At 39.0% G+C, this 7,836-nt stretch overlaps 1 pseudogene; it reads left to right on the plus strand.

Moving 5' to 3' along the window:
* The first annotated feature begins 5,348 nt into the window (after positions 1-5,348).
* Positions 5,349-7,235, plus strand: LOC104420604 (annotated as a pseudogene).
* Positions 7,236-7,836: the final 601 nt, after the last annotated feature.

The raw sequence follows: 7,836 nt of genomic DNA on the forward strand, positions 1-7,836 counted from the left end.
AGCTCCAAACTAAATAATATTTACCTTCATATCATAAATATTATTATGAAAATTCCTGATGTCACGAAATTAAAAGGGAAAAAGAAAACTAAAGAACAAATTTAGTAAGAACTTCAAGAGCCAAGCAGAGAAGTGCCGTCCATAATCATTTTTCAGATTTAGCGAGTCCAAAACTGTACAGTAAAACGGTGGCCTATGCTATTCTGGAGTGAATGCAAAAGCAATGTGGTCCATCTTGGACGAGATTTTGTCACGGTTCAAAGGTTGGAATTTCACATGCAGAACCATGCGTGGCCTTATGCATCAATCGGGCGAAGATGCTCCTATAAGGATCGCCCTCTCGTTTCTCTTTTAGGTATGCCAGGCAGCTCTCCACCTCTGAATTGGCTTGAAGATACAGTTCATGACATTTTTCCCGGTTTTGGAGTTCCCGCTTCCGCCCTTCAGGAGCACAATCATGTCGGACCGTCAATTTACTAGTAAACGACGGTTGAGTTGAATTGAGAAAACCATACTATCAAGAGACGAATCGTTGTGGGGGTGCTCTTGAATTGGTAACGAAGGAATAAAAGGCAGCTTTATGATCAACGTTGACTGTACTAGAATTATGTATCTTACAAGGTTCGACATATTGAGCACTCTCCATCAGTTAAAAAAAAAAAAGAACCACGAGAATCAAGCATGAATGCCAAAATTGTGCCACGTAAAAATGGAAATTGAAGGGATGAATGGGTGGCATGGATTGACGGAATGGAGGTTTCATCTCCAGTAACGTATACGAATTCTTAGGAGATGACGGGTTCGAATGTGAGGAGCTAATTCGAAGAATACTAGGCGAATAGTGAAGTGGGTTGCAACCATATACATAGCTGCTGTTTCATTTGGTTTTCCAAAAAAATAATAGAACCGGCTCGGAATTTTTGGCCAAATCCAAGGACGGTGCCGATCTTGATTGGGCATCTCTCCAGCTGCGTTAGACCTGCCAAAGTCATGCCAAAGATATTTAGGTCCTGCATTGGTAGTTTGCCAATTTCTTTATTCTTTTGTTCTCTAGAATAAAAAAAAAAGAACATAAATCTGTTTCATATTATCAACTAATTTTTCTATTTCTTGTAATAGAAAAGTGACCAAGAAATAGATTTGGAATAGAAATAAGAAATAGAAAAAAAAAAAATACATTTTTTTCCTCGAGAACAATTTGTAGAAATAAATTTCTTCTTTTTTTCTGTTTTTCTTTTCTTCTTCCTCCTCGCTACCGGCGGGAGGAGCAAGAAGAAGGGAGAGGAAAAGAAAAATTAAAAAAATTATAGGTCATACAAAACACATTCCTATTCTTCTTATTTTTTTGTGAATATAAGTTTTGTGTAGTTATCGAATACGTTCTTTTATTTAGAAATTGTTTCAAGGAATATAAATAGAAAAATACTATTTTTAAAAAGAAATTATTTTTCGTAAGTGAAATGTTATTAAATGCGCTCTTATTTAACACAAACAGATGAGGAAAACAGGGACCGTGGGTAAATTCACAAGAAAAATGGACTGGAACTTCATACCTCACTTCAGCATTATCTCCCGTCGGCTGCTGTGTCAAGTTACTCAAAAGCGGGATCTCAGCGTAATCAAGGAAGACCTGACAGGTGAAAAATTCAGGGTAAACAACCATTCGGACATACATAGACTGAAGAACATCTGCAGGATGTTACGCGATCAAATCATGCGCACGTGAAGTATCAGAGTAGGATTTATGCACAGGTACTGATGTTCAGTGGATTGAGCCTTCATGCAACTAATGGGTCGAGTTCCAAATTTTTTACTTTTGGGAAACAAACTGCATATGACCCTTGAGGATTATATGAGAGCATTTGAAAGCAAACTTCAGTTGATGCTATCATGTTCAAAGCTTTGTGATAAACTTCAAAGATTTTCAAACGTAATTTGCGCTAGTTGCCCGCAAAAATCATTGCATGCAAGAAAAATTAGAGCATCCTCCTTTACATATACTAGTCTGCTTAAATTTAGAGTAAAAGAACAAATTCAATCGGCAAAAAACATAAGAAGTTAAAAAAAAAAGGAATAAAATAAAACATTTTGTCAATAATTCCCTGCATCTCCAAAATACAATGACGGAAACACGAAAGTGACGAGCTCACATTGCAAACTGAATTTTATGGACTTACTTAACCAAAGTTATCTTCTTCAAAGGCACCTAAAGGCGCCATTTTGGCTCCAAAGCGAATTGCCATCCTGACAAACTCAGGCTGCTCCGGCCAACATAGCTTGTATACTTTACCCTGGCAATTTTACATGTACATGTACACTTGACATTACTTGAAATTTTGATGTAGGGGCAGATATTATCTTTGCTAGAGCAATCAAACATGAATAATAAAATGTCACCACAAAAATGCACATGCGAATGGGCAAATGCTCATGCTTTAAACTCTCTGATTACCCTTTTTTGGCATTTCCGACCCATGTAAATTTCTCTTCAATGCAAATTTTTGAAGTTTCTCATTGAAAGATGCAAATTTTACTTGATTATAGTTACGTGCTTGAAATTTTTCATATCAGTCTCACGAACATGTGAGAGAATCCATTTAGTTTGATTCACTAATAACCCTGGGAAACTCAACATATTAGTAACTTAGTAGTTAAAGAAGAAATCCAATGACAGTACAAGAGGATAACAAGTTGATCCTTATTTGCCTTTTTTGTAATATATCCATGCGAGTATCATGTTTCCTCCTCACTATTAAAGAGAAGTGTGAGATAGCAATAAGACTGGCTTGGAATATTTGCTCTGCCTAAATCTACATAGCCATCCTATACTCCAATCTCCCAGCATCAAATTAGATGAGATGTCGCAGAAATGAATAATATAAGGACCTTGTAAGAAGTAGAGTCTCTGCCTTGACAGCATGAATGCGTGAGTTTGTATATGCTGAAGCCGATTTAAGCATCTGAAGCTTCTGCAGAAGTGTTTCTTCAGGGAGAATATCGCAAGAACCTGCAAATTTTGCCATGAATCTTTTTCCAAGAAAAAAATTACACTGGACATACATTGCCCAAGTATAGCTGGTTGTTCATGCCTGAAGAAAATATAATTAGGAAGAGTTCTACTCATTATATGAATAAAACGAAAATAAATTGCTGGAAAGCATGCTAGGCTCTTGAAAATGACGGCCATGGTTCAGCTTACCGATAAGTAAGATGGCATCGTCAATAAGTCCTTTGATAGCTCTCCTACTGTTTGCAGTGGAGGAAGCCCTAATTCTGTGCTAGCCTTGAACACGCTCCAATAATTACCTTACAATTGCCTGAAATGAACTGGAATAAGTGGAGAAAATTACCGCATGGCTGCAGCCAGATATTTATGATACTAATTACTAAGAGTTCCCAAACTATAGCCACACTTCAGAAGCAGTTCAGCACCAGGCCCACCCCAACACTTTTACACAGCAGCTGGTGCCCCCTTTCCACCGTCGGCAAGCGAAAAGGTATTCCTAGAAGTGGGAAACCATCATTTATAACTATGGAACAGTATTTATGGCCATCGCTTGTAATTGTAGCACCACAAATTAAAGGAGGTTATAAAAGAGAAGCAGTCGGGAGAGAGAGGTAAGAACATACACAAGGGTGGCACCTATGATATTAACAGGCAATGACGCCCCATGCTATCCTCAGTCATTCAGTTGTTTCTGAAGTCGAAATCTCCAATAACACTTACTTTTGGATAGGTCAGAATGCAAACATGTCCAGTGGCTGATAATAAACAATCAAAACATGCTCATCTATGATTAGGAAGCAGTCGCTATATTGCTCATGATGATTTATTGCAGGCAGGCATCAAACTTTGCCCCTAGCTTCTTGGCTCAAGGATGTAACATTGCTCAAGATTTCTTCAGTATGATTCTTCTCTCTACTTAAATTCTCTAGACGTCAACCATAGATATATATTATCCTCCTCCCTAAGCCAGTAGCCTGGTATGCTATAAAAAGTGAGAAAAAAGACCTGAAACATTTTCTGCATTACGTGAAACAGTGTAGCAAAATGCAAATAATAAAGAGCGAAGCAAGCCTGCCATCAAACTCAGGATGAAAGGATAGCTTAGCCGCAATTGTTTCGGCATTAAATCCAGGAAAGGTACTAAAGCTTGTATTTGCGACTTGTCAAAAGATGTTGCTTCAACGAAATTTGTGCGATGTTTAGTATTTAATGAGCAGAGCTGCGAAAACTGACAGAGGTTCCAAATGAAGCTAAACCTTAATCCAATATAATTCAATGTGGATGCTGCAAAACTCACGTAGAGCATTTCATTTAACACAAGAATAGGTTGCATGTACATGAGCTTCTTGTCATTGTTTTTCCAAAGACCATGAGATAGAAAACTGATCATTTCTGGGTTGATATAATAACTCGAAATCCTCATACTGCTGTATTTAGCACGGAAATTTTTTCTCACCTGGGCTGGCCAAGATTAGTAGAAGATCAATGTCAGGGTTGCACGCTGCAACAGCTAATGCAAGGCATCTTCCCAATGATTCTCCCACAAGATATATAGGTCTATTTGGGAGGCAGTAGTTCTCCGATCTTATTTTTCTCTCAACTATTTTCACCAGGTCTGAGCTGTGAAGATAAGAGAACTCAAAGCATCTATTGTAACCTGGCTTTTTTGTATTACGACTGCTAAACAACATGATACGCTTTTACTACATAATGGAGTTAAAAGCACTGCAGTTAAATTGTTGATTACAAATGACATTGTCTTCAGATTGCAACAATTTATTCAGAATTGTTGAGGCAGTTGGAGAGAGTAAGAAAGAGGAGGACCTTGAAATGATGTTCTATCCATGACTGGGAGGTGCATGCACTCAACTTCGAACATCCTTCATACATGAAAACATTTAATTAGTTAGCTATCTCTTGCTGCAGTCAACCGTGAAGTACGTCATCTACTGATGAAACAGATTGTAGTCATTAATAGCCTGAGAAGCCTGCAGATGAATGTAGGGTAAGACGGGCTCCGTGTCTCATCTCACTTTGTCCAAGTTCAGGAGAGAAAGAAAGGCTTGTTTTTGTCATGCTTGTCATCCCTAGAAGTAAATGTGATTGTTGGTTCTAAGGAGATATGTGTTTCGAAGCTCTTGAGTAGGTGTTGATTTCTGGACGATTAACATTAGATGGGGAAATTTCCAGTCATGCCATTTACTGATTGATGATCGAGTAATGGGAGTCTAATGTTCAGTAGTTTTCAGCTGATCAATGTAAGGTATTTTTTTGCAGCATTTTGTCTGCACTCCCTTTATAATCCTGCTTTTTGATTGTGCGATTTCGATTCTCTTTCAAGGTGCACAATTGAAGCCCGCGGTCGATCCTACCCTTGCACTTAAGGTGAGTTCACGGTCCTTAATTGACTGACATGTTATATGCACACTCTGTTTGATATAGATGGAAAATGAGAGAATGAAGATCATGACATATTGCTTCTGGAAGAAAGATACCTTGTGTCTATTCCTTTGCCCAAGTGGAATCTAACAATCATTTAGTAGCACTGGTACTTACTGCCTTGTGCTTTTGATTACAACTGTTAGTTATAGCGACTACGAACAGCTTATAATGGGGCGGAAGACCCTTCTTAACTCGTTGGTTTTACTTCAGAAGAAAGCTGCAGATGTTGCACCAGAATTCAAAGGAACTTCCAAGATTTTTCTCAAGTCTGAGAATTGCAGTTGTATTAAAAGTACTAGCCAAGTATCCAATCATCATCGTGTGCTTTGAAGGGATGAAGAGCTCCATTAAAACTCAGTTAGCCAAACTATTGGCGGAAGCATTACGATAGTACTTCTCTGATAGGTACTCTGATTTTATTGTTTGAGAGCTGAAGAAATTCAATATGGTGTTTGCAGAGTGTATGGATTGCTATTTGTAACTTGTGGTTTGTTTGCTCCAGTGATGCATTGGTCGAGGAAGCTGGTGGTGGTGAAGCTTCCACAAAACTATTTAGGGAGACAGACGAGCAAGGATTTTGTGAGCCTGAGATGATATATTGGGGTGTTTGTCTTTGTTGCGTTTGCACATTAGGCCTAGACTAGAAGGCTGAAGTTCAATGGAGTGTTATCTGGTGAACTAAGTCTTAAAGGTATTGGGTTGAATGAACGTTAGTGTAGGAATTTAGTTCTTGTGCCATATGTTGTGGTTGAAAATTTCGACAGTGGCATTATGTAGTTTTTCATCTCTTTTTTTTTTTTTCCTTCAATTTTCTTGTTAAACTCCTGTTTTATCAGTAGATACAGTATGTACTTGTGGAACAGTAGACATCTAATCAGGGGGATTCTGTTGCAAGCTGAAGTTTTAAAGAAGTTATCATCCATGGGTCGCTTGGTTCTTTGTGCCGGAGATGGTACAGTTCGGAGTTCGACTAATCTGTATGCAATTAATCTCTCTCTCTCTCTCTCTTGGTCTGTCTGTCTCCATCTCTGTCTCTGTCTCTCTTCTCATCTTAAGCTGCGCCAAAAAATTTGCAGGGGATTCCTTAGACATGGGATCTCGATATGGATAGATGTGCCCTAAGATATTGTTGCCAGGGGGTTGGTAAAAGACCTTCCTTCTTCTCAACCATCTACTTCCCAATCATATTCAGAGGTGCGATCTCTCTAAACTTTCCAACGGAATGCAAATATGAAACGTGCAACTCATTGTGGTGTCCATTTTCTATTGCTGCACCTGTTTTAGACATCTTCATCTGCTAACTGATGCATGAAAATAATAATCAGGCCTTGGCTCAGCTAGCTGGACTGTATGAGGAAACACGAGTGGGGTATGCTCCAGCCGATGCAAATGTCTCTTCAAAGGATGTTTAGTATAGACTCAGTGTACAGACGTGTATAATTCTTCATCACATTCTTCAGTAGAATATTCACTCATGGAAAAACACAGGGATAAACCTACCTGTACTTTGTTGCTCGCAAAAGCGCACCAATTGTGTTGCCAGTTGTCCCTTTTCCTTTGCAGAAGTAGCTTCTCATTATGGTCATGATGATTTCAGTGCTGTAACTGTGGAAGACTTGGCCATGGAGGTGAAGAGTGTTCTGTGATGTTGTTTTTATTAGAGTCCACCCTATACTGGCCTAGCCATAGATGTGACATTCCCTTTCTGATGTAGTAGGTTCTTAAGGAGATTTAAAAATTGACTCGAGTAAAGAAGATGATGGAAGAAGCAGGAAGACCCTTCTAGTCTGCAAGGTCTACATATCCTTTCTGCATACATCGAAACTGGGGGGCTTATTTACCACAGGTAGTTTTTGTGCTGCGGCTCCTCATTGTCTTTTGGTAAGGCTCTACAAGTCTGATTATTCTGTTGTGGTATTCTACCATGACAAAGCTTCAACTAGAAAAGGCAAAGATGTGACAACCTTATGTATAGATTCGTAATCCATCCTTTTCTTCCTTGGCTGTTGGGACTGTTGCAAGACAGTAATGACAACCCTTGACATTTAGTGCTCTGTCTTTGGTCTTTGATCAGCCTTGCTTCGGAATTTGCGATTATATCCCTCTCCTTTTTCTCCAAACAGCTGAATTGACTGCCTCGCCCCTCTTGATTTGGTCATGAGCATAAACCTAATTATCTAAGTGATTAGGCAGCTCCAGTCCCTTCCCGTCATTTGGTGTTTTGAAACTGCTAAGAAACCAGTTCTGTGGTGGCCAGGATCATATAGACTGTCAATCATGGGACATTCACTTGCTTGCCTTCCATTATGTGGTATGAAGTGCCTAAAGGGATCAAGAGGTTTTAGATTCAAGTTCCATAGACTGCAGCATGGGGAATACAGGTGTAT

This window comes from Eucalyptus grandis, chromosome 9, assembly GCF_016545825.1.
Source record: "Eucalyptus grandis isolate ANBG69807.140 chromosome 9, ASM1654582v1, whole genome shotgun sequence".
Taxonomy (NCBI): domain Eukaryota; kingdom Viridiplantae; phylum Streptophyta; class Magnoliopsida; order Myrtales; family Myrtaceae; genus Eucalyptus; species Eucalyptus grandis.